This window comes from Chiloscyllium plagiosum, unplaced genomic scaffold (genome assembly GCF_037043375.1).
Source record: "Chiloscyllium plagiosum isolate Xiang-an unplaced genomic scaffold, Cpla_swu_hap1 HiC_scaffold_27, whole genome shotgun sequence".
In the NCBI taxonomy this organism is placed as follows: Eukaryota; Metazoa; Chordata; class Chondrichthyes; order Orectolobiformes; family Hemiscylliidae; genus Chiloscyllium; species Chiloscyllium plagiosum.
Window position 1 is genome coordinate 21,134,072 of NW_028270165.1, and position 27,546 is coordinate 21,161,617.

At 45.8% G+C, this 27,546-nt stretch overlaps 1 protein-coding gene and 1 pseudogene across 1 annotated transcript in view; one reads left to right on the forward strand and one right to left on the reverse strand.

The window, feature by feature from the left end:
- Positions 1 to 27,546, reverse strand: part of LOC148143388 (uncharacterized) — a gene marked incomplete at its 5' end in the record, with an annotated part of 330,397 nt that overhangs the window by 5,866 nt on the left and 296,985 nt on the right. The window lies entirely within an intron of this gene.
- Positions 5,469 to 6,593, forward strand: LOC148143389 (uncharacterized; annotated as a pseudogene).

Genomic DNA, 27,546 nt, shown 5'->3' on the forward strand with positions numbered 1-27,546 from the left:
TGGTTAAGATCTTGTAGCATTTCAAACTGAACTTCTTCAGTTTGTGAGGAGTTGTTTATAGTGCTGAACATCTGCAATTATTGTGACATCTCCACTTCTGAACTTATGATGGAGGAAGGTCATTGATGAAGATGGTTCGGCCTGTGAACTCCTGCAGAGTTGTCCTGAAGCTGAGATGACTGATCTCCACAAACCATAGCCATCTTTCCATTTGCTAGGTATGACTTAACAATTAAGACATACAAAACTAATTAAAGGAATAGGTATGAGACAGCCCTCCTCAGGGTGTCTCCAGGGCAGGTTTTTCTGTTCTTGAAACAATCTGATAAATGTTGACATTCATCAGCCTTTTGATCTTGGCAGTTTCCTTTCTCTCCAACATTTGTTTCATGTAAGCAAATTGCATTCTTCTGCACTTTTCAGGAAAATGTTTTACGGAATGTAACATTCTTAATATCTGTGTAATATTCCGTGGGAAAACTGTCTATAGTCTACCAGTTGGAGAGACTTTCTCTGAAAAAGTTTGTCATATGCCCTGCTTCCACAAGACCCAGTGTTCCCAAAGTTGAAGTACTTTTAACAGCCCCTTTATATTTTCCAGAATTCCCATGATAGGAGACATGTGCCACTTGTACCCACCACAAATCTCCTGAAACAGGGTGCACTACAAAAGTCCAGTTGGAAGATTATCAGTAAATAGGTCTGGTTTCAATCATAGAGTTATAGACATCTAGAGACATACTGCAGGGAAACAGATCCTTTGTTTTAACTCATCCATGCTGACCAGATGTCCCAAGCTGACCCAGTCCCAAGTTCCAGCCTTTCGCCCATATCCCCCCCCCCCCCCCCCCCCCCAGATGCCTTTTAAATATTGTCATTGTACCCATCTCCACCACTTCCCTGGCAGCTCGTTCCACACACACACACACCACCCTCTGCATAAAAAGATTGTCCTTGAGGTCACTTATTCCCTTCTTGCTACCCACAGCACCTCCTCTCCATGCCCCCATCACCCTCAGCACCCCCTGTCCATCCACAGCTCCTCCTGTCCATTCCCACCCTGCCACCCACAGTGCCCCATGTCCATTTCCCTCTCCCCACCCTCTGCCCCCAATCTATCCTATCTCTCTCCCCTCACCCTCCGCTCTCCATCTCTCTGTTCCCTGTCTATTCGCTCTCTCCACCAACTCTCTGCTGCCCATTCTTCCACCGCCCCCACCTTCTCCTTGTCACTCATTCTCTCTCTCCACCCACCCTCTGCCCCCGTCCATTCTCTGTCTCTCCTCACATTCTTCACCCCACACCATTCTCTCTCCTCCCCCCCCCCCAACACTCTATCCCCACATTCTCCCTCTCAGACCCTTCCCCCCCCCCCCATTCTCTGGGTCCCCCACGCTCTACCCTGCAGGCCTTTCTCTCCCCCCCAAGTCCTTCTTCTTTCCCTCACCCTCTGCTCCCCGTCCATTCTCTTTCTCTGTTCTCCACAGCTCCACCCAGCCCTGTCCATTCTCTCTGTATTCTCCCCAGCCCCCGTCCATTCTCTTTCTGTTCTCCCCAGCCCCACCCTCTAGCCCCCATCAATGAGAGGAAAGAATCTGGTTGGTGGCAGGGAGGAGGAGGAGCTAGAAAGATAGGGAGCTTATTTGAAATTGAGTTCCCCAATGTTGAGTCCTCCCAACTCTACGCAGCCCGGGCAAAAGATGAGATGTTGTTCCTCCAATTTGCAGTTTGATTCATTGTGGTAAGGGAGGAGGCCAAAGATGGTTATGTCAGAAAGGGAGTGGGAAGGGGGATTAAAATGGCTGGTGACTGGGAGGTCCGGTCGGCCTCAGCGGGCCCAGGTACGATGCTCGGCGAACTGTTCCCCAAGTCTCCCCGATGTAGAGAAGTCCACAATTGGTAAACACATGTCAAATGCAGTACCACAATGTAACATTATAGCCTCTGCTGTGAAACAAAACCCAGAAAGGAGGTGTGTTGTTTAAATGGTGATATATTGGGATGAGGAGCAAGTGAGGACTGCAAATGCTGGAGATCAGAGTCGAAAAGTGTGGCACTGGAAAAGCACAGCAGGTCAGGCAGCATTCCAGGAGTAGGAGAGTTGACGTTTTGGGCATGAGCCCTTCATCAGGAATGATGTGTGAATGTACAAGGGGGGCTCAGTGTCATTCCACACCAGTCAGTACCAGTTGTCAGACAGGTGCAGCAAGCAATCAGCAAGGCAAGTGGTATGTTAACAAGAGGAATGGGGGATGTCTTCCTGCAGTTAGGGGGTCATTGAATGTATTCAAGGCTGAGTTTGTCTGATTTTTGAACAACAAAGAAGTGGATGTTTATGGGGGAAAGCAAGGAAATGGTTTTAGAACAGTTTCGGTCCAACTCGCCCATGCTGACTATGTTTTCAAACTAAATTAGTCCCAGCTGTCTGTGTTTCGCCCATATTCCTTCAAACATTTCCTATTCATGTACTTGTCCAAATTTCTTTGAAATGTTGTTACGGTACCTACATCCTTTCTCTGGACATTTATTCTAGGATCTTTCTTCCTTTTTGGAATGAACTGATCCTGCATCTTCTGCATTATACACAGAAATATCTGCCATTGTTCCTCCAATGTCATCCCTGCTAAGGTATTGCACCATTGAACTTTGGCCAGCTCCTCCCTCATAGCTCCATAGTTCCCTTTATTCAACAGAAATATTGTCACTTCCGATTGTACCCTCTCCCTCTCAAATTGCAGATTGAAGCTTAATGTATTATGGTCACTACTTCCCAATGGCTCCTTCACTTCGAGGTCCCTGATCAATTCTGGTTCGTTGCACAGAACAAGTTACAGTGAAAACTTTAATTTGTGGGACAGCAACTGAGTGATTGAGTACATCCAGAATTTTAGTGGAAAGTGGGAATTCATTGCACTGTGGGGATGAAGTGCTTTAAGGTTTACCGGCAGTAAGTACAGTGTGCTGAGTGGGGAGCTGAGTGAAGGGTTAGGTGGGTTCTTGTTTTAAACTGCTCATTTCTTTCAGCCTCCAATATCGTATTTCCACTGCTGTACATCAGAAGGAGTGAATCAGTCACTGTTATCATTAGAAACCTTACGGTTTTCAGTACCGCAGGTATTGTTTCCTGAGCATTTTAAAGCTTACTGACAGCAGCGGGATTTGGGCCGTATTCACTGGAAACGATTAAGCAGACAGATAACACACATACGAGAGGGCAGGGTGGAACTTGTCTTTTGATTTGGTGGAAGGTGGGAGGTTCTGCGCGCTGTGATCCGGGGCAAACACGACTACAGTAAATCATTCAATCTCTACAGTGTGGAAGTAGGCCAGTCAACCCCTCTGAAGAGCCATCCAGACGCACGCTCACCAGCTCCCTGCCCTGTCTCGTAGTTTCTGCTGGCGGATGAGACTCGGCCATAAAATTAGGGGGAGTAGATTTAAGGCAGAGATGAGTAGGAGCTGTTTTTCCCGGAGAATAGTTAATCTGTGAAGGGTGAGGGTGGATTGGCCATGCTAAATTGCCCCACATGGTCCAGGGATGTACAGATTAGGGTGGATTCGCCATGTTAAATTACCCATAGTGCCCAGGTATGTGCAGGTGAGGTCTATTCGGGGGGTAAATATCGGGCACGAGGGGAAGGGGAATGGATGTGGGTGGGTTACCCTTCGGAGGGTCGGTGTGGTCTCATTGGGCCGGGTGACCTGCTTCTACATTGTGCGGATTCTCTGAACGGAAAGGATTTTTGCAAACTGTGCAGGGCACTGCGGGCCGTCAATCCGGAACAGGCGCAGTGCGGAGCCGCCGTTCGCCCCGCCCCTTCGTCTCGTCACGCCCCGTCTCGTCGGTCGTCGCTCGACACTTGCTCCTCCCACTGTCCCGGCCCTCGCTCCGCCCTCTCTCTCCTCTTGTCCCCGCTGCTCGCCCCTCCCCTTCCTGTCTCTCCCTCCGCCGCCTCGACCCATCTATGACGTCACAACGCGGAAGTGGCTCTGATCAGTTCAGAGTAAAACCCTTTCGCTGGGCAACTCTTCAATCTAAGAGGGAGAAAATCTGTTCACTGGTAGCAACTGGAGTGAATCCAGGGAGGGCGCAGACTCTGCAAACTCAGGTATGTGTCTTAATTGCCCAGGTGAGGAGGGACAGAAGGATAGGGTGGGGCTGTTTTCCCCAGCCCGCGCCAGAATCTGAGGGGTAACCTTATAGAGTTTTATAAAATCATAAGGAGCATGGATAGGGTAAATAGACATGGTTTTTTCCTTGGGGTGGGGGAGTCCAGAACTAGAGGGTGATTGGTTTAGGGTGAGGGTGGCGGGGGAGGGGCCGTGGAGATTTAAAAGAGACCGAAGGAGGCAACTGTTTCACGAGGTTTGGGCGGGTGTGAATGTGTGTACGGAATGACCTGCCAGAGAAAGTAGTGGAGGCTGGGACAATTACAGCATTTAAAAGGCATTTGGACGGGTGTATCAATACGAACGGTTCAGAGGGCCAGGGAACACTTGCTGGCAAATGTGACTAGATTAATTTAGGCTATCTGGTCAGCACAGAAGAGTTTGACTGAAGTGCCTGTGCCTGTTTCTGTTTCTGTGTGTATATGACTCTGGCTTTCCACTAACGTTTGCCACGTCTGTATGTTCAGTTTCTCTCTCTGGTGTCGTGTTAATACCTTGATGTCTCATTATGCTCCCCTTCCTGGGGACATTAATCCTTTCTTGAGGTTGTTCCTCAAGAAGCTGCATTGCAGGTTCATCCTGAATTGGCACACTTTATTTTGCTTTCCAAATCAGACCTGCTCACTCTCAGCATTATGCCAATGACGTGAAAGATATTAACTTTCAGGTGGAGTTTCAGAGAGATAAGTCTTGACGTTTTTGCTTTTCTGCTCCTGTAAGATCCTGAATCAGCACCTTCAGGAGAATTAGTTAGATTGGAGTGAGAACAGAAGGGGAGAGAGAGAATGGGATGGTGCTTTCAATTTTGTGGAATAATAAAAGAAAAGAATGTTCTCCAGAAAGCAGAATTGCTTGTTCTGAATTTCTACCCTGGACTGACAGTGATGACTTTTATATTCTCTTTTTACAGCGTTTGAAGATCTGAAGACAGAAGTTTCAAAATCAACTGTAACATCAACTCTCCTGCTCCTCGGATGCTACTTGATGTGCTGTGAATTTTCAAGTGCCGTGCTTTTTGACAGTGACTCTCCAGAGTCAGCAGTCCTCACTTTGGTGTCAATGTCTGACGGTCACTCAATCTATCAGGACCACAACGATTTTTGACTGCGATTCTGAGAGAAGGAGCAAAGCTTTTTGGTTCCTGTTCGAGTACATTTCCAGTATCAGTGGGACTGGATGAGAGACCTACTGTTGCAGTGCAATGAGTGTGGAGCGTGTAACAGCTATACCGCCTGTTAAGAGGAAATCACGGTGCGAAGGGGCTCTACATGCGTTTGTGTGCGGCTGAAGCTTCGGCCATGGAAAAACCTGAGGAATCCCGCCCTGTGGAGAAACCATGGAAGTGTGGTGACTGCGGGAAAGGCTTCTCTGTCCCATCTGCCCTGGAAACTCATCGGCGCAGTCACACCAGAGAGAGGCCCTTCGGCTGCCCTGACTGTGGGAAGGGCTTTACCCAGGCCTCTGCCCTGCAGACTCACCAGCGGGTCCACACAGGTGAGAGGCCATTCCCGTGTCCCGAGTGCGGGAACGCCTTCAGCAATTCCTTCAACCTCCAGACACACAGGCGACTCCACACTGGTGAGAGGCCGTTTTCTTGCTCCGAGTGCAAGAAGGCATTCAGACATTCCTCTGACCTGCTGACCCACTGGCGGGTCCACACGGGGGAGAGGCCCTACAGCTGCCCCGAGTGTGGGAAGGCCTTCAGCAATTCCTCCCACCTGCTGACTCACCAGCGGGTCCACACGGGGGAGAGGCCGTTCATCTGCCCCAAGTGCGGGAAGAGATTTAGTCAGGTGAGCAACTTGTGGAAGCACCAGCGTCTCCACACTGGGGAGAAGCCCTTCAGCTGCCCCGAGTGCAGGAAGGCCTTCAGCAGTTCCGCCACTCTGCTGACCCACCGACGGATCCATATGGGGGAGAGGCCATTCCCCTGCACCGAGTGCGGGAAGGCCTTCAGTAATTCCTCCATCCTGCGGAGACACCTGAGGGTTCACACAGGGGAGTGGCCCTTCAGCTGCCCTGAGTGCAGGAAGGGGTTCAGCGATTCCTCCAATCTCCAGACCCACTAGCGGATCCACACTGGGGAGAAGCCCTTCGGCTGCACAGAGTGTGGGAAGGCCTTCATCCGCTCCTCCCACCTGCGGAGGCACCAACGAGTTCACGTGCCATCGCAGGGTGATTGAAGGAGCAACAACCGAGTGCCATTAGGGACTGGACTATCAACCCAGTCCCGGGGACTCCTGAGTTTGAATTCAGCCGCAGCAGATCACGGAATTGGAATTCGGTCAGAAATCTGGAGTTCAGAATCTGATGATGAAACCGTTTTTAGGGTGGGGTGAAATTGCTGAGTGAGGCAATACTTCCTCCAGGTTACGGCTGTACCAAGGATCCAATTACAAAGGACAACTTGGTGATGACCAACAGTAAAGAAAGTGAGGTGGGATGGGTGGAGGGGTGGGGAGTGAGTATTATGCGCAGTTTGACTTTGAGCTGTTTAAAAAGCAGCTACTGTTTCTACACCTTTTTGCTGGGGGGATCTGAAGCTTGAACAAAGTTAGGTCGCAATAAAGGTTACTGAACTTAGTGCAGGCTCAGACTCTCATTGAAAGCTTTGAGCTCCAAGAGGTTTTTTGTTTTAAAACTGTTCATTTCTTTCAGCCTCCTGCACTAAGTTTTCAATGTTGTGTATCGGGTGGAGCAGTGAATGGGTAGATTGTAAATTTTTCAGGAGTGCAGATACTGTGTTGTTTTATTGGCATTGTAAAGTTTACTGGCGGCACTGGGAGGTATGGGCTGTGTTCACTAGAAACGATGTGGTGGTGCCAGTATTGGATTGGGGTGGATAAAATTAAAAATCACACAAGATCAGGTTATAGTCCAACAGATTTATTCGGAAGCACGAGCTTTCGGAGCGCCGGTCCTTTCACAGGTAGCTGTGGAGCAGGATCATAAGACACAAATCTTATAGCAAAATTCATAGTGTCATGCAACTGATGCCTTTTAGAATGGGTTGCAGGTTTCGGTTCATTAATATGTAAATCCAAGAACAACATCTAAGTCATGTTCTTGAGATGACTTATGGTTTTATATTTTTTTTAAAAAGTGACATCTCAGCTCACACAATACATTAAAGTTGTGAGGTTCGAGTCTGTCAGTATCCCAATCTTGAATCAGACTAGTTCTGTTTTTAAAGTAGGAATATATAAAATATTACATGGATTGACTGCCTGTAGATTGTGCGTTTTGTGAGCAAAATTGAAAGTATCTGCAAATATAATTCTGCCAATACAAATTCACTCCATAGAGATGTGTGTGTGTGTGCATGTGAGTTTGTGTGTGAGTGCATGTAAGAGTGTGTGCATGCTTGGTAAAGTGAGAGTGTGATGGAGTATAAGTCTGGGAGTGTGTGAGCATGTTAGGGTGTGCGTATATGAGAGAGGTATGAATAAAAGCAAGGGATTGCAGTTTACTGAAACGAGGAAGGACAGGACTTAAAACAGAGACCTGGGAGGGTTCAGATACATAGTTATGCAACCTGCAAAGAACTGGTAGACTGGATGGTTAAGAAGGCATTTAGCACCATTGCCACCCAGACCCACCCTCTTACTTCATATTTCTCATAGCTAATCCACCCTACCTTGCATATCCTGAACAATAAGGGTAATTTAGCATGGCCAATCCAGCCTAACCTACACCCTAATCTAAAAACTACCTTCTCAAGAATGTAATTTAAATGCGCAACATTTCTAAGAAAAATGTCCGTCTGACTCAACCCTGGGACCCAGACAGAATTCACACCTATTGTTAGAAAAACTGTGCATTTGAATGACTTTCTTGAGAAGGTAATTAAAAACAAGTTCTGGAATTAACATGCCAAAGAGCAGAAACCCATTCTAAAAGATGAAAGATTTAATCTAAAATTGTTTAATATATCACATCTCCATGACACTGGACTCCTTTGGCTATAAATGCCATGATCATGATCTCATTCTCCACAACCAACCTGAAAAAACAGCGGTGCTCCAAACGTTAGTGTTTCAATAAATCTGTTGGTTTATAACCTGGTGTTGTGAGATTTTTAACTCTGATAAGGAAACACGTGTTGTGGGACTGGTAACAGTTGTTATTTTGGGATCTGTTCCTCCTGAAATTTCTCCTCTGCGCAGGCACGGGTGAACAGTCTGTTTTTGTGCTTTGTGCAAGATCAGGCTAGCAGCTTTGAAATCCTTTAAAAGAAAACTGTAGGTTAGCAATCGTATTTCGAGAATGGTACTTCCAGCTCTAGTAGTCCTGTTGGGTCTACTAGAAAATTTAGAAAATTTGCAGTGTTTTATTAAATGGTTGAAAGTAACTTTGCACTTAATTGCTCCATTTGGGATTAAACAGATTATTTTTATCAAAATCATATTCACAATTTATGGTGAGTGTATTAACAAACAAATGTTGCCATTTACCATTGAATTGCCTCAAACACAATTTGAAATTCTTGAATGAGTTGATTAAGGGGTACACTGTGAATATTTATTGCGCATTTCTGAAATTCTCTGCACTGCCATTGCATTTGGTTAAACAAGATATGTATCCCTTCTCATAACTTTGTATTTCTTTGATATTTCATTTGCTATTGCCCAAATAACTTCATTAAATGCCAAAACATTTTTTAGGCTGTGAATTTTCAGCCTGGTAATGTCATTCAGTTGTGAACAATCTGAAGATTAATTTAAATACATATAAGAATGTCAAAGAGATTGTGATAATAGAAAGTCAACATGTAGAATTGCCAATGAAACGTAAACCAAGGCTGCTCTTAATTTGGTACAGACTAAATCGCAATCAAAATTATAAGTAGAAATAACAGCATTGTGCACAAACTGTTTGTAGGGAGTTCAGAATTTTTCTGATCATTTAATTCTGACACATGCAGTGATGGCAGCACCATGATCTATTTTAGTTGTTCATGGAATGTGAGCAACACTGGCAGAGCCAGTATTTTTCATCATCCCCTCTTTCCCTTGACTTCTAAGCACACAGATGTGAATATTGGGTGAGGACACAATGAGGTTGAGTTGCAAGGCCTACTGTGGCATAACAAATTGTACGGGCTTGCATTGTACCCTGATAAGACAGATTTTGGGAGGAGAACAAAAATTGGAATTCCTACTTAAATATTGATGCTCCCATTCATATCTCTCAAAAAGATATTGTTTGCTCCATAAATTTGTAATGGATCTTTTGTTGAATTATTTCCACATATATCTGGAATCATTTTCTTTTCAAGAATTTTGTATTAACTTTTGCCACTTACTGGTGCCATCACCCCTTCAAGATCATTCCAAATCGTAATAACTTGCTTATTTTCTTAAAAATTAAATCTTAACCCCCACCCCTTCCCTGCGTCCCAGCCCAAATCCCTTTTCTTATAAAGTGGCTGCACTATTTCGAACATGGTCATGCTTTCTAAATATTACCATGTACTTTTAATTATGAGATTTCAGTATGTCTTTTTAAATATAAAAATGCCCCTTCAAATGTAGTTATGCCCTTTAAATGTGTTGTGTTCCTCTAAGCGCAATCTTGCCCCTCGATAATGTATACTTACCCCTTCAGATATGACTGTCTCTTAGAGGGTAATTTCTACTGATAAATAGGGCAACGTCTCTTCGAAATGTAGATTCATTTAGATATGACTGCGTCATTTTGCATATTAAGATATCCCTTTGAAATGTAATTTTGTCCATTTCAATCTATTTGCAGAAATAGCCCATTAAATGTCCATGTCCCTTTTAAAATGCAGATTTCCCGCTTCAGGTAGCAGCAGTTGTAGCGCGTGGTGGCTGTTGCTTGGTGATGGTGAGGCTCCCCGGCCCCGCCCATCTCCCTGAGCTGACGTCACGCGGGGGTGAAGGCGGTTGGGAGGAGAAGGCGCTCGAGCGGGGAAGCGGCAGGAGGGCGGCCGTTAGGAAAATGGCGCCGTGCGGCCCGGGGCAGACACCCGTCACTGGGCACCGCCGCCTTCCTGGCTCAGCTGCTGTGTCACGGCCACGACGGCCGGCTGTACAGCAGGCAGGAGCCGGTGAGCATTCTGGAGGCGGATGTTCCTCAGTCATTGAAGGGGTAGGACCTGTTGAGAATGGTTAGTGAAGTGTGTGGTGTACTGAGCCTTATTAACATGGATATAGTTTGTAATTTGTCAAAGTATACATTTTATTATTTAGAATGGTAGAGATGTACAGCTCGGAAACCGACCCTTCGGCCCAACCCGTCCATGCCAACCAGATATCCTAAATTAATCTGGTCCCACTTGCCAGCACTTGGCTCATGCCTCGAAGCCCTTCCTATACTATACCCATCCAGAGACCTTTTAAGTGCTTTAATTGTAGCAGCTTCCACCACTTCCTCGGGCAGCTCTTTCCATTCACGCACCACCCTCTGCATGGAAACGTTGCCCCTTAGGTACCTTTTATTATCTTTCGGCTCTCACCCTGAACCTAGGCCCTCTCGTGCAGACCTTCACCCCCTACACTAGGGAAAAGACATAAGAAAGTTGAGCAGCCAGACAAGACGGAAAAGTCACAAAATATCGAACCAGATGGGGAAAAAAGTTGTGGTTCTACGTTTTTTTTTCCTATTGGCATTTGGACACTTCAAAATCTGTTAATAATACCAGCATCACCACTGAGCATATTGCATACGTTCCTCTGTGTCAACAAGCATTGCGCATGTTCCTTGCTTTGGGTGTCACCCTTGTTCAGGACTGGGGGTGGGTGTTGGGAGAGCTGCAGAACAAGGGTGTGCTGGGAGCAGGGTGGTGAATTGGGGATAGGTGGAGACAAGTAGAGGGTACAAACTGGTTGGTCACTGGGAGGAAGGAATCTGGTTGGGGGCAGGGAGGGGTGAGGAGGACCCAGGGAAGGGATTTGAGGAGTGGGGAAGGAGGTTATTTGAAATTGGAGAACTCAGTGTTGAGTCCTCCAAGCTGTAGGCTGCCCAGATGGAAGATGTTGTGGTGTTCCTCCAATTTGTGGTTTGGTTTGTTGTGGCAATGGAGGCGGCCTAAGATGGTCATGTCAGAAAGGGAGTGGGAATGGGAATTAAAATGGGTGGTGATTGGGAGGTCCGGTCGGCCTCTGCAGACCCAGCTGTGACGCTCGGCGAACCATTCCCCATGTTTACCCTCTGTCTCCCGAAGACCACAATTGGCAAACACATGGCAAATACAGTACCCCAATGTGAAGTCAGAGCCTTTGCGGTGTTAAAAAAAAGCAGAAAAGAGGTGCATTGTTCAAATGGTGACATATTGGGATATGGAGAAAGTGAGGACAGCAAATGCTGGAGATCAGAGTCGAAAGGTGTGGTGCTGGAAATGCTCAGTCAACATTCGATGAGCAGGAGAGTTGCGCTTCAGGCACAGGCCCTTCATCAGGAATGACGTGTGGATGTACAAAGGGTCCTTCTACAACAGTCAATGCCAGTTGTCAGGTGCAGCGAGCAATGCAAGTGGTATATTAGCAAGTGGAAATGAGTTCAGAAGTGGGGATGCCTGCCTGCAGTTAGGGGATCATTGAATATATTTAAGGCTGAGTTCATCTGATTTTTGAACAACAAAGAGGAGGATGTTTTTGGGGGAAGGTGAGAAAATGGCTTTTAAGACCAGTACAGAACAGTTACAGAGTCATACAGCATGGAAACAGACCATTCAGTCCAACTAATCCATGCTGACTATGTTCTCAAACTGAACTAGTCACACCTGCCTGTGTTTGGCCCATATCCCTCTGAACCTTTCCTATTCATGTACTTATCCAAATGTCTTTTAAATGGTGTTACTGTACCTGCATCCACCACTGTGTCAGGATGTTCATTCCACACACAAACCACTCTTTAAAAAAAATGCTGCCCCTCAAGTCTTTTTAAAATCTTTCTCCTCTCACTTTCAAAGTTTTCTCTCTAATCTTAAAATCCCCGCCCGTGGGGATTGACACCCACCATTCACCTCATCTACCCCCCTCATGATTTTATAAATCTCTAAGGATACCTCTCTACCTCCTGTGCTCCAGTGAGAAAAGTCCCAGCCTATCCACCTCGATGTAGGTAGATTAATATCCAGTTATGTACGGGACTTTGGTGGAAAGTGGGAATTCACTGCACTGTAGGGATGAAACCCTACCCTATCCAGACATTTCTGCTGGTGGATGAGACGAGGCCACATAATTTGGAGGACTGGATTTCGGACAGAGATGAGGAGGAACTATTTTTCATGGATCGTAGTCAATCTATGGAATTCTCTGCCCGAGGAAGCAGTAGAGACAGCCTCATTAAGTATATTGAAGACACAGTTGGTTAGGTTTTTGCATGGTAGGTTAATTAAGGATAGTTGGGATAATGCAGGGAGGAGGAGCTGAGACGATAGATAGTTTTACCATTATTTTAATGAATGGCGGAGCAGGCTGGATGGGCCAAATGGCCTACTCCTGCTTCTATTACTATGAAACAATAACCCTGCATTTCCCATGGCTAACCCACCTAACCTGCACATCCTTGGACATGATGAGCAATTTTGCCTAGTCAATCCAAATCAAGGCTGGTGAGCAATGTAGTGATGTGGGAAATTAACATCAGAGAATGATAGAAAGGGACAAGGAGAGTAAATATACCAGCAATCAAAACTGGATTCTGAATGATCACAAAAATGGAAACAAAAAGTGGTGTTTCTGCATGTGTGCTGCACTGTAACAAAAGTAAATGAATTGTCTGCACACATTGACGAGAATAATTCTGATCTGAGGCTCCTTCCAGAAACATGGCTTCAGGATGACAAGGATTGGATCCTGAGTATCGAGGGGGTAGTCAAATGGGAAGCTAGGTAAAGGTAGAGGGTTGCCACTGCTAATCAAAGCACTGACCACAGGGTAGTCTGGTGTCCGCTCTGATTTCAGGTCCTCATTTCTCTGTCCTCTGGTCTCCCTGTTCCCACAGAATAAGATGTCAGTGTATTCTCAGCTCTAATGGATTTCTGCTGAAGCTTTGACCCCCACCCCCTCTTTTTTTACACCTTCTGGAACAATAAAGTATTCAGTCAGTCAATCAAAGCCCAATGCACAATCTCCCAGTCTCTCAACCAACCAGACACAAAAGTGTAGTCATAGCAGGGAATCAAACAAGAAAAATTAAACAACATGAGAAACAAATAGGTGCTAGTGCTTAATGTCTGTTCATTAGGAAGCAAACCAGAAATAGGACTCTCCCAGGATTCTGATTGTGCCCAACATGAGGATCCTGTCTCCCTTACATCGAACTGTTAGTACCCAGCTATGATTTACAATATTTACACCAGAAATGAAGCATCTTATCAAATAGAGATAGACACGTACAGCACGGAACTGGACTTTCTCTGTCTCACGTGCGCGTACACACAAGTCCATGGGGGTGAATTTTTATTTGCAGATACATTCTATTTTGCTTAAAGATGCACAATCTGCAGACAGTCAATACATATAATATTCTGTAAATTTGACTTTGGAAATAGAACAAGGTTTGGACTCTGACCTCACACATTTAATGTTTTGTCTGAGCTGAGATGTCATCTTTTGTTACAAAACCTTAAGTTAAGTTGAGAAGTGCCTTCCAGGAAGTTGGAGATTTACATATTAATGAGGCCTGCAACCCATTTGAAAAGATGGAAGACTTAACAATCCAGGTTTATTCAATATATAATTTCAGTGGCAGGACACTGCAATGTTTTTCCATAAATTCTGTCCCTTATGATCTTATTCTCCACAACCACCTGATGAAAGAGTTTCGTGCCGAAAGCCAGTGCTTCCAAATAGCTTGGTGTTATGTGATTTTTTTTAACTCCTGTTTATTTTTTTTTACTCCGTTTTTTTTAAACCCCCACACTACCGCCTAACCGCGGTGGTGCTTATTTTTTTCCCCAGCACCCATGGTGTGTGTGTGCAACCAAAAGCTGAGGAGGAGGTTTTTAAGAAAATCAAAAAGGGAGTACAAAAGCTCACACCCAATATATTATGTGATTTTTAACTTTGTCCAGGTTAGGGTGGATTGGCCATGCTCAAATTACCCATAGTGCCCAGGGATGTCCAGGTTAGGTGCATTAGTCAGGGGTGAATGTAGAGAAATGGGGGTAGGGGAGTTACTTTCTGGAGGGTCGGGTGGACTTGTTGGGTCCAGTAACCTGCTTCCACACTGCGGGGATTCTCTGGAGAGAAGAGATTTCTGCAAACTATGCAGGGCAGCACAGGTGTCTCCATGTGAGTTTGTGCGTGAGTGTGTTTTTGCATGCGTGCTTGCTTGGTGAAGTGAGTGTTATGGTGTATCAGCCTGTGCGAGGGTGAGTATTGGGGATGTGTGTGTGTCAGAGAGTATGTGCATAAGAGAGGTGTGGATAAAAGCCAGGGGTTGCATTTTGCTAAAACAAGGAAGGGCAAGAGGGTCTGCAGAGGCTGACCAGATGTCCCAGTCACCACCCATTTTAATTCCTCTTTCCTCTTCCCTCTCCCTTTCTGACATGACCAGCTTTGGCCTCCTTCATTGCCACAACGATCCAATCCACAAATTGGAGGAACAACACCTCATCTTCCACCTGGAGTTGTCTCATTTCTCCCCTCCCATCCCCCAACTCCCTTCACGGCCTCTGCCAATCCCATTCACTCTTCCCTGCCACCAACCAGATTCCTTCCTCCCATCGACCATCAGGTTGTACCCTCTGTCTTCACCAATCCCCACTTCAACACCTTGACCCCAGCACCCCTTTATCTGCATCTTGTTCTACACCCATCCCCCATCCGGAAGAAGGATTACACCTGAAACGTCGACCTCTCCACCTCCTGATGCTGCCTGGCTTGCTGTGTTATTCCAGCCTCCTGAATGTCTATATCGTCAATCGAGACACAGACCTGGACCAACTGTTCCAGAGTCTGTCCCCTCCCTGGATTCACTCCCTTTCCATTCAGTTGCTGCAAGTCAACAATTGAACCCCAGAATGAAAAAATAAATTGAAAAAGTGGGTGAGAAAAGAGAGCATTTTACTCACAGATGTTGGAAAGAGGAAAACAGTTGTAGTCTGGGGTGAAGCTCAATCTTCATTCAGAGAGAGGAGCAGCATCTGTAATCAAATAGACAGAGTCATAGATGTACAGCATAGAAACAGACCCTTCACTCGAACCTGTCCATGCGGAGCAGATATCCTAACCCAATCTAGTCCCACTTGCCAGCACCTGACCCATATCCCTCCAAACCCTTCCTATTCATAAACCCATCCAGATGCCTTTTAAATGTTGCAATTGTACGAGTGTCCCCCACTTCCCCTGGCAGCTTACTCCTTAAATGCATCACACTCTGCGTGGAAACGTTGCCCCTCAGAACTCATATCTTTCCCCTCACTGAAAACCTATGTCTCTAGTTTCCCCCCCCCCCCCCCCCCCCCGGTGGATGTAGCATTCCAAATGTGGCTTAACCAATGTCCAGCACAGCCACAACGTGACCTCCCATACTCAATGCTGTGACCAATAATGGAAAGCATACCAAACACTGCCTTCACTATTCTGTCTACCCGACACTCCATTTTCAATGAAGTATGAACCTGCACTCCAAGGTCTCTTTATTCTGCAACACTCCCCAGTCAGTCCTGCCTGGATTGCTTGACCGAAATGTATTTCTCTAAATTAAACTCCATCTCCCATTGGCCTATCGGATCAATTCTAATTTATAGTGAACTCTTTTTCTCTCATTCTGCAGAAGCTGAAAGTCTCCATTCCTTCATACCCTCCCTTGATGCTGCCTGACCTGTTGTGCTTTTCCAACACCACACTCTCGACTCTGATCTTCAGCATCTGCAGTAGTCATTTCTCCAACATTTCCAGAGTCTTCCCCCCCACCCCCCGATTCACTCTCTTCCGTTTCAGTTACTGCAAGTCAACAACTGAAGCCCCGAATGAAAAATAAATGGAAAAAGAGGGTGAGAAAAGAGTGCCATACTCACAGATGTTGGACAAAGGAAGGAAGTTAGTCTGGGGTGAAGCTCAATCTTCATTTAGAGAGAGAGGAACAGCAGCAGCTTCAGAAGGACATGGTCCACCTTCCACATTCAGACAGTAGGGGGGCTCTGATTGGCAGGAGGATAAGTTTCCTTCCAGTCCGCCAATGCTCCCCATTGGTCCATGAAGGTCGCGAGCCGTTTCTGGGGACAGCGATGAGCATGCAGTTTTTGCTGACACCGGCTAACCCACACAGACCTTGCTGACACCGAGGAGCATGTGCAGTATGCTCTGGAGATGCTGCTGTTACTGACAGATTTTAAGTGGTCAAATGCTAATAGGGAAAAAAAAAGAGTAGAGCCACAATTGTGTTCTCCTGTAGCTTGATGTAACCGTCCATGCTCGTCGCTATTTTTGCTATTTGTCTAACCGACACCACTCATGATTTTCTAAGTCTCAATAAGGTCACCCCTCAACCTCCTGCGCTCCACTGAAAAAAGTCCCAGTCTCTCCTTATAACACAATCCCTCCAGTCCTGGCAACATCCTGGAAAATGTTTTCCAAACCCCCTCCAATAGTATCCTTCCTATTACAGGGTGACCAGAACTGTACTCAGTACTCAAAGTGGCTTCACCAACATCCTGGACATCCTCAACATGATGTCCCAACTCCCATCTTAACGGTGTGAACATTGAAGGCAATGCTGCTAAATGCCTTCTTAACCATCCTGTGTCCCAGCAATGCACCTTTCAAGAACAATGTACCTGAAAGCCACCATGTCTCTCTGTTCTACAACACGACCCAGTGCCCTACCATTACCTGTACAAGTCCTGCCCTTGTTTTAGTAAAATGCAACCCCTCGCTTTTATCCACAACTCTGTCATAAACATGCTGTCTCTCAGACACACAGACATATGCACCACTCACCCCAACCAAAATACTCACCCTCTTACAGACTTATACTCCATCACACTCACACTTTACCAAGCATGCACACACGCAAACACACACACACACTCACACACAGATAATAGTCTATGGGGTGAATTTGCATTTGCAGATACATTCAATTTTGCTCAAAAAGTGCACAATCTGCAGGCAGTTAAACCATGTAATATTTTATAAATTCCTACTTTGGAAATAGAACCAGTCTGATTCAAGCAAGAATGGGATACAGACAGACTTGAACCTCACACCTTTCATGCATTTTCTGAGCTGAGATGTCACCTATTTTTATAAAACCTTTATAAAACATTTGAGAATGGGGACTTAAAAATAGTTCTGGGGTTTACATATGAATGAACTGAAACCTGCAACCCATTCTAAAAGATGAAAGACTTACTATCATTCTAGGTTTGTTCAATATATCCCATCAGTTGCATGACACTGTGATCTTTTGCTATAAATTGTGTCTTATGATCCTGCTCTACAGCTACCCGATGAAGGAGCATCGCTCTGAAAGCTAGTGCTTCCAAATAAACCTAGTGGACTATAACTGGTGTTGTGTTTTTAACTTTGTTTACCCCAGTCTAATACTGGCTCCTCCACATCATTTCTAGTGGAGACAGCCCATACCTCCCGGTGCTGTGTGTAAACATTACGATGCTGATGAAATGATGCAGTAACCGCACTCCTGAAAAATTTACAATTTCAAATGATATTAGCTAGTCATTCATTGCTCCATCTGATACATGACATTGGAAACTTAGTGCAGGAGGCTGAAAGAAATGAGCAGCTTTAACACAAAAACCTCTTGGAGGTCAAAGCTTTCAAATGTACCATTCAAAATCAGAGACAATTACACAGAGTGGTGAACTTAGCCCAGACAATCACAAAGGTCAACCTCCCATCTATATAATCCATCTATCAGGCCCAATGTCAAGGAAAGGCTGCCAGCATTCTCAAAGACCCATCACAGCCAGGCAATGTTTTTCTTCAACCTCGACCATCGGGGTGGATAGTACAGAAACCTGAACCAGCCGATTTTGAAACAGTTCCTACCACACTGTCGTTAGAATACTGAATGCACTCTCAAACTCTTAACATTCACCTGGACCTGTGTTTTTGTTTTTGCAGCTGTTTATTTATTATTTACATATCTTTGCTACTTAACTCTGTGATCTGCCTGTAATGCTCACAAGACAAAGCTTTTCACTGTATTGCGGCACACGTGACAATAAATCAATTCAGCGGGTCCACACTGGGGAGAGGCCCTTCTCCTGCCTCCAGTGCGGAAAGTGCTTTACCCAGCCCTCCAACCTGCTGACCCACCAGCGGATCCACACCTGCGAGAGACCGTTCTCCTGCCCCGAGTGCGGGAAGGGTTTTGCTGTTTCCTCTAACCTCGTGGCCCACCCGCGGGTCCACACAGGGGAGAGGCCATTCAGTTGTCCCGAGTGCGGGAAGGCCTTCAGCAATTCCTCTGCCCTGCTTCGGCACCAGCGCGTCCACACTGGAGAGAAGCCGTTCTCCTGTCCCGAGTGCGGGAAGGGCTTTACCCGCTCCTCCACACTGCTGACCCAACGGCGCGTCCACACGGGGGAGAGGCCATTCAGCTGTCCCGAGTGCAGGAAGGTCTTCAGTGATTCCTCTGCCCTGCTGAAGCACCAGCGAGTCCACACCGGGGAGAGGCCCTTCAGCTGCCCTGAGTGCGGGAAGAGGTTTACATTTTCCCGCAACTTGCGGAAACACCAGCGCTCACAACAATCAGATTCCAACGCTGACATTGCCATGAGTCCCCCCCAGGATTGATTCTCCTGACATTGGGTGCAGTGGGAGAGTTGGTGCACTGTTTTTGTTTTCCATTGGACTGCAACCTCAAGGCTCAGGGGTGGCATGGTGGCTCAGTGATTAGCACTGCCTCATGGCACCAGGAACCAAGGATCAATTCCACCCTTGGGGCGACTGTCTGTGTGGAGTTTGTGGAGGGTAGGAGAATGAATGAGATAAGAAACCGCTGCCTTTCTTGAGACAAGTCTCCCGGACAAAAGTTGCTGACTGACTGTCTGATCTGTTGATCCTCACAGTGCCCCATTGCCCTCAGTTAATTGGAGGAGGTCCACACAGATGTACCAAAGCCCCTCTTTAGACAGTGGAAGGAAACCTGTGCAGACAGGGAAAACGTGCAAACTCCACACAGACAGTTACCTGAGGCTGGAATTGAACCTGGGTCCCTTATGCTGTGAGGTAGCAATGCTAAGCAGTGTGCCACCCCAATATGTTATAAAACTGGAATAAACCTACTAAGTTGGAAATGTGTCCATGCCAAGAACTAACTGTAAATGTTTGGAAGCAAAAGTCCATCGGAATTGTCTTTGGGATGGATCCAAAACTAACTTCGTTAATGATTGAAATTACTTTGACCTCTGGAACTGTCTGCCAGAGAGTGTGTTGGAGTCAGATTCAATTATGGATCATTAAACTGAAAAGGAAAGCAATTGCAGTGTTCAGTGAAGAATAGTACAAGGTACTATAGTGGGCGGCACGGTGGCACAGTGGTTAGTACTGCTGCATCACAGCGCCAGAGATCCGGTTTCAATTCCCGCCTCAGGCGACTGACTGTGTGGAGTTTGCACGTTCTCCCCGTGTCTGCATGGGTTTCCTCCGGGTGCTCCGGTTTCCTCCCACAGTCCAAAGATATGCAGGTCAGCTGAATTGGCCATACTAAATTGCCCGTAGTGTGAGGTAAGGGGTAAATGTAGGGGTATGGGTGGGTTGCGCTTCGGCGGGGCGGTGTGGACTTGTCGGGCCGAAGGGCCTGTTTCCACACTGTCAGTAATCTAATCTAATCTAATATGAGTTTCCTGATTGGGGCTGTTCACTTGCTCCTGTTACCATTTCAGGTTGCTAACTTTTCGTTAGCATCCTGCACATGTTGGGATTTTTTCTCCTTTCTATATCTCCTTGAGTGACTCAGTGACAAATCTAGTTTATGAATTGTTCCTATGATATCTCATGAGAGGGTTTATGATATTCACAGTGTGTCCAAGTGACGAAAAACAAACTGTTCATCTTAAATATTTGATTTTAAACAATGGAAATAAAATTAATGTTTGGAAAACACAACTTGCTGTGTAGTAAGATCATCAGAAATAGGAATGGGAGTAAGTAATTGACCGTTGAGATGCTCTGTCTTTCATTTATCTAAATTCTCTTTCCTGCACTTGTTTTTTCATGACTTCATCTGCTGAAGTGACTACACTCCAAAAGCTTGTGATTTCAATATAAGAGCATAAGAACTCGGAGCAAGAGTCAGCCTTCCGGCCCTTCGAGTCTGCTCCACCACTCAATAAGATCATGACGAATCTTTTCGTGGACTATGCTGCACTTACCTGCGTTTTCACCATATCCTTAATTCTTTTATTTTTCAAAAACGTATCTGCTTCTCTTGATTGCTGAAGTAATGTCAAATACTTCCCTGGGCAAGGAATTCCATAGATTAACAACCCTCTGGGTGAAGAAGTTTCTTCTCAGTTCAGTTTTAAACCTGCTTCCTCTAATCTTGAGGCCATGCGCTTTTATCCTAGTCTCACCTACCAATGCAACATCCTACTTTTATTTCTTTCATAATGTAATATATTTCTGTAAGATCCCCTCCAAACAAACCTGCTGGACTATAACCTGGTGTCATGTGACTTATGACTAAAAAATTTGTTATTACGCATCCTCATAGCAGTGGGATTTCAGGGCTCGAAGATAGGGACACTACCACTGCGCCATAAAAAACCTCTGCAGCAAATAGGCCTTCTTCTAGTGAATGAATGGGCAGAGGTTCCTTCTCAACATGGGATACAAATATTATACCCTCAGAGCCCATTACACTAAATTGAGCCCTCTTCGATTGAATGAATGGATGCGGAGGTGCCAGAGTTGAATTGGTTGATAACGTTAAAAATCACATCTTCCCCCTGAATATGTGACACTACCGCTATAGCCCCAGAGCCCGTTGCAGTAAATTGGGTCATCTGCTGTTGAATGAATGAACGGGAATGAAAAGGGCGGATACACTGACGTGGTTGTGAAATTCCCAACCAATCCCAAAGCTTGTGGTCGGTACCGACTAATCGGAGAGAGAGATTACAGAAGGTTGGACCAACACGACACGGAATGCCAGCTGCCATTGGTCAGGTGGAGTAAGGTGCGCTCTGATTGGAGGGGACGCGGATGACGAGCGTCACTGAAGGAGGACGGCACGGTAGCACAGTGGTTAGCACTGCTGCTTCACAGCGCCAGAGACCCGGGTTCAATTCCCGCCTAAGGCGACTCTCTGTGTGGAGTTTGCACATTCTCCCCGTGTCTGCGTGGGTTTCCTCCGGGTGGTCCGGTTTCCTCCCACAATCCAAAAATGTGCAGGTTAGGTGAATTGGCCACGCTAAATTGCCCGTAGTGTTAGGTGAAGGGATAAATGTAGGAGAATGGGTCTGGGTTGGTTACGCTTCGGCGGGTCGGTGTGGACTTGTTGGGCCGAAGGGCCTGTTTCCACACTGTAAGTAATCTAATCTAATCTAATCGAAGGAGATGGAAAGAAGAAGAAAAACAAAGATGGCAGTGCGAGGCTGCGGTTTTCTCATCGACTCAGCAGGCGGTTTTTGACGGAGGGAGGGGGCAGACAGGCATCGTTTACCTCAGAAAATACCTTTAAAATACATTTCAAATTAAAGTCGGACCTTTTCAAACAAAATTTGTGAAAAAAAGGAGACAGTCCCCGGTGGGGTTTATTGTTTATTTGTGTATAATTCCCGGGGCCCGGGAAGGGGGAGGTGACGGTTACCGGGTGACCAAGAAAACAAATTAAAAATGTCGGCGGTGGAGGAGAGAGAGCCGGCGCCCGCGGCTTCTTCGGCGGCGGCTGGAGCCCAGGAGCTCAACAACCCCCCGGAGCTGGAGGTAGGTCCGAGCTCCAAGAAGCGGGGGGTCCGGCTGGAGGCTGGATTTGCTCAAGGCTTGTATCTATTAACTTATTTAAATGGTACCTACTGTATGGGAATATGGTTTACATTAAAACCGGAGGGTCATGTCAGAGTGTTTGTTGAAATTGAGCAGTTGTAGTTGGTAAAATACACTCCCTGGAGGAGCACCTTCTATGATGCTGCATTTCTTGCCTTCTGCCCTTCCCCCATTTGATTTTACATTTTATTTGGTCAAATTTAATTTCATATTAATGAGACTTGGTATTCACTGTGTGTTATTAATTTGTTTGTTGGATTATTGTAAGAAAAAATTAATGGTGTCATGTCATTTCTGATGTCAGAGTTTGACATTGAATGTGCAGATGTGAATATCAGTAAGTTGTGAAAATAAATCAAGAACTTGTGGTTCTGACAAAAAAAGCAGTTCACTGATATTCATGGCATTGTCTCATTTGAGTCTGACCAACAAACCATTTCATGTAGTCACCCAATTTAATTAAAATTTTCTTTGACTTAATTGAAGAAAATAACCCTGGCAGGCTAAGATTTGTACAATTTGTTTATAAGATTTATTTATACGTCCCTTGCTCTCGATGTGGTCTCTGCCATATTGGGAGACTGGACACCAACTTGCAGAACATTTCAGGGAACAGCCCTGGGACACCTAAACTAAATGACTCCACTGCCTTGTTTCTGAACGCTTTAACTTCCCCTCCCAATCTGTCAAAGACACGCAAGTACTCTGCTGCCTCCCCCTTTAAGCTCTAGCTACCTGACACTTGTAGGAAGAACACCTCGTCTTCTGCCTTGGGACCCACTAACTACATGGGATCAATGTAAATTTCACCAGTTTCTTTATTTCCACCCCCCCCCACCCCCCCCCCCCCCCACCCCCATACCACACCCCTTGTTCCAGATCCAGAGTTGAAAAATGTGGCGCTGGAAAAATGCCTAGAGGCCATGTCTCTAGGAATTCCCTGGCTGTTCTCTGGCATGGCACTCATCCACAGATTCTATCAACAAACACATTGACCTGGACCCAATATACCGGCCACTGCAGCAGACAGTTGGAACTGACAACCGGAAGTGGCAGAGACAAACCACTATAAATGCTGGAGGAAACATCACAGAAGCGCTTCACAAGAGGATCCCTAGCACTGAGGATGTCACCTAGACAGGGAATGAAACGTCTGCAACAAAAATTCCCAGCTCGGCGAACAGAACCACAACAATGAGCACCCGAGCTACAAATCTTCTCACAAACTTTGAATTGAGCATTGAAGTTGGGACATCCTGTTGCAACTGTCACACATGCCACACAACACAAGGCGTGGTCCTTCTCTGACTTACCATCCCTTTGAATATCAGGGGGAAGACACCCCTTCAATTGTAACATTCAGGAAAGATGCCTTATTTCAACAAAAATGTGCTGTGCTCACAGATGTTTGGACAGAGAAAGGGAGTTGCAGTCTGGGGTGACGCTCAATCTTCATTCAGAGAAAGAGAGGAGCAGCAGTAGCTTCAGAAGCTCATGGTCCAACTTGCGCATTCAGACAATAGGGGGGCTCTTCTGGGAATGAAGCAATGTCTCCCCCTTTCCATTCCTTATCCTGGGAGGGAAAGAGAAGGGGGGAAGCACTGTTCACTTGCAGCAACGGGAGACAGAGAGTATGAATCCAAGCAGGGATCAGACTCTGCAAAAGTCAGTTTCAGTCGGCTTCTTCTGGAATATCATGTGCAATTCTGGTCTCCCTCCTATAGGAAGGATGTTGTGAAACTTGAAAGGATTCAGGGAAGAGTGACAAGGCTGTTGCCAGGGTAGGAGGGTTTGAACCACAAGGAGAGGCTGAATAAGCTGGGGCTGTTTTCCCTAGAGCATCGCAGGCTGAGTGTGTGTTTTTTAAAGAGGCTTATGAAAATCGAGGAGTGTAGATGGGGTGAATAGACAAGGTCTTTTCACTGGCATATGGGGAGTGCAGAACTAGAGGGCATAGGTTTAGGGCGAGGGGGGAAAAATTTGAAAGGACCTTGCAGTCAACCTTTTTTTGCAGAGGGTGATGCGTGTATGGAATGAGCTGCCAGAGGAAGTGGTGGAGGCATCTGGATGGGTATATGAAAAGGAAGGGTTTAGATGGATATGGACCAAGTGATGGCAAATGGAACTAGACTAATTTTGGATATCCGGTCGGCATGGACAAGTTAGATTGAAGGATCTGTTTCTGTGCTTTATGTCTCTGACTGTATGACTGGTGAAAAGCATTGACATTCGTCGAAACATTTATGCAACAGAAAATTATAAGAGGGTAAAGATAAACCTCACGTCATTGATCAATGAATCCTGGTGTAGTATGGCTGTATTTCCAGTAATAGTCAGTATGGCATGGAAGGAGTCCAAAACGACGGCTTCTTTTACACAAACTCACACGTAAATCCGAGTCTTCTGGGAATCTAAGACAACCGTACGTTAATATAAGACAGATAAGTCTGGGGTATATGGTACATATTTGATGGAATGTTTATGGCTCTAAAAGCCTGATTTTCAGTGTTTCTGGGCTCATAATATTGCACTGCAGCATATTGTATATCTTCAGTAAGAACGTCAATACCGCATGATAGATGTCCATTCAGCAACTTGAGTGGACTCTTCATGGAGTATGCAATCCACTACATTACCCTGCTGTATACATTTACATATAGATCAGCACAAAGATCTTGGGTATTAAGAGAGGAAAGAATGTCCCACAGAAACTAGAATTGTGTGTTCTGATTTTCTATTGTGGACTGACAGCAATGACCTTTGCAATCTATTTCCACAGGAATATTACAAGAGAAGAATTTGGAGGCAGAAATCTCAGACCAAATATCACATCGAAGTCTGACAGTCGCTTGATTCACCAGGACTTGGATATTGATAGCCTTGAAAACAAAGGGGAGAAGGTCTGTCTGCTTAGTTAGGTTTTAAACGTCAGTGTGACTGGAAACTCAGAGTCTCACATACCCACACTCCAGAGTAGTGACTGGAACATGCTTTACAGACTGAATGAGAGTCCTCCAATTACCAGTCCACCAGTAACACCACACCTATGCTGTAAGTGTGAGCGAGTTTCAACTGATTGTTGAACCTGGAGATATAAGAGGACACCTGCACCATGGAGAAATCATGAAAATGCAGGGAGTGTAGGAACGGTTTTCCTTCCCCACCTGCCCGATATTCATCAGCATTTATACACTGGGCAGCGGCCATTCACCTACATTCAGCACAGGAAAGGCTTCATTCAGTCGCATCACCTCCTGGTCCACATTGGGGAGAATCTGCTCATCTGCCCTGTATGCTGAAGCAGATGAAGGACATTTTTTTTTTATCCTGGATGGAGCATACTGCAGGTATACCTGAAATAGATACATTTCTCTCTGTCCCATTGAGTCTCCAGCACAGGGCCAGGCTGGGCTGCTCAATTGGTGTCTCAGTGTTTATTCTCCATCTGAGCCTCCATCTACCCCTCTTCATTGCTCCCCCATCTCCCCTCCATCAGCATAAAGATATCCCCCACTTTTCGAAAGTTCACTTTACACTACTTCACTTTTACAAAAGACCTACATTAATACCTGTTCTCACAAACCGAAAGAAATCCGAAGAGGATTGTCGCTTTTACAAAGAAAGGCATAATATAAATTAATTCATGGTAACTGCTTCTTCGCTTTAGGCCATTTCGGCTTATGAAAGGAACACTCTACTTTCAAATAGTGGGGGAAAGCTGTATCAATACAATACAGCACAGTCACAGGCTCTTCTCACTTGGTTTCGGCACACACACCCCCTCAAGCCTGTACTAATTCTTAATCCTTACTTAGACCTGCAATTTATTGCCCATGTGTGGTTTTTGTTCCTCTGTTCACCTCCCCTTCATGTGTCTATCAAGATACACCTTAAACATTGTTAAGGTGCCTGCTTCCACTACCTCCACTGGCAGTGCGTTCCAGAACCCCACCACCCCTCTGTATAAATTCCCCACCCCCACCACTTGTCCCCCAAACAGTCCCCCTCTCACCTTGAACCTGTGCCCTCTTTTAGTTGACCTTTCCACTTTGGAGGGAAAAAACGCCTCTGACTATCATAGAATCCCTCCAGCGTGGAAACAGACAATTCAGCCCAACAAGTCAACACCGGCCCTCCAAAGATTAACATATAGAGACCCGTTCCCTTACCCCTGTGATCTACATTTACTCTTGACTAATGCACCGAACTTACACATCCCAGAAAATTGGGGCAATTTACATACAGAAAATCCAACTGAACCTGCCTCTCCTTGGACACTATGGGTAATTTTGCTTCAGTAATCCACCCTAACCTATACACGTTTGGATTGTAGGAGGAAGCCGGAACACCTGGAGCAAACCCACACAGATATGGGAGGTGGGGTGCAGGGACAATGTGCCAACTCCACACAGATAGTTGCCTGAGACTAAAATCGAACGCAGGTCCCTGGCACTGTGAGGCGTCAGTGCAAACCACTGAGCTACCCTGCCACCCCTGTCCAGCCAATGTGTGTATCTCAGCATTTTGTCGAGGTCTCCTCTCAGCCTCTGTTTTTCCAAAGAAAACAATCTAGGTTTATGCCTCTTCTGCTCATAACGAGAGCCCTCCAGCCTAGGCAATGTCCTGGTGAACCTTGTCTGTACCCTCTGCCAGAGCACCCACATCCTTCCAGTAGCACAGTGACCAGAACTGCACACTATATTCTGAATGTGGCCATAATAAACAGCTGTAACGTAACTCTTACACTCAAGGAAGTGTGCTGTGTGCTTTTTTGACCACTGTGCCCACCTGCATTACCACTTCCACGGATCTATATGCCAAGATCTCTCTGTATGCCAGTGCTCCTATGTGTTCTGCCATTTATCATACAATTCTTATATTTCCTTCATCTCTATCGAGCTTCACCTTAACTGTCTTTCTCTCTTCATCTCTTTACCTCCTTCTCATCCCTCCACTCATCAGCATATCATAAGACCATAGCAGCAGAAATTAGGCCATTCAGCCCATTGAGTCTGCTTCGCCATTCAATTATGGCTGATAAGTTTCTCAACCCCATTCTCTCCCTTAACCCTTGATCCTCACGAACCTATCTATCTCCGTCTTAAATATATTCAGTAACCTGGCCTCCACAGCCTTGTGGCAGTGAATTCCATAGACTCACCACACTCTGGCTGAAGGAGCCTCTCTTCCCTCTGTTCTAAAGGGTCTTCCCTTGATGCGAAGGCTGAGCCCTCAGGTTCTAGTCTGTCCTACCAATGGAAACACCTTCCCAACATCCACACCGTTCATTATTTTGTAGGTTTCAATTAGATTCCCTCTCATCCTTCTGAACTCCATGAAGTATAAACCTAGAGTCCTCTAATGTTCTTCATGTGTTAAATTTTTCATTCCTGGACCATTCTTGTGAACCTCCTCTGAACATGTTCCAGGGCCAGTACAT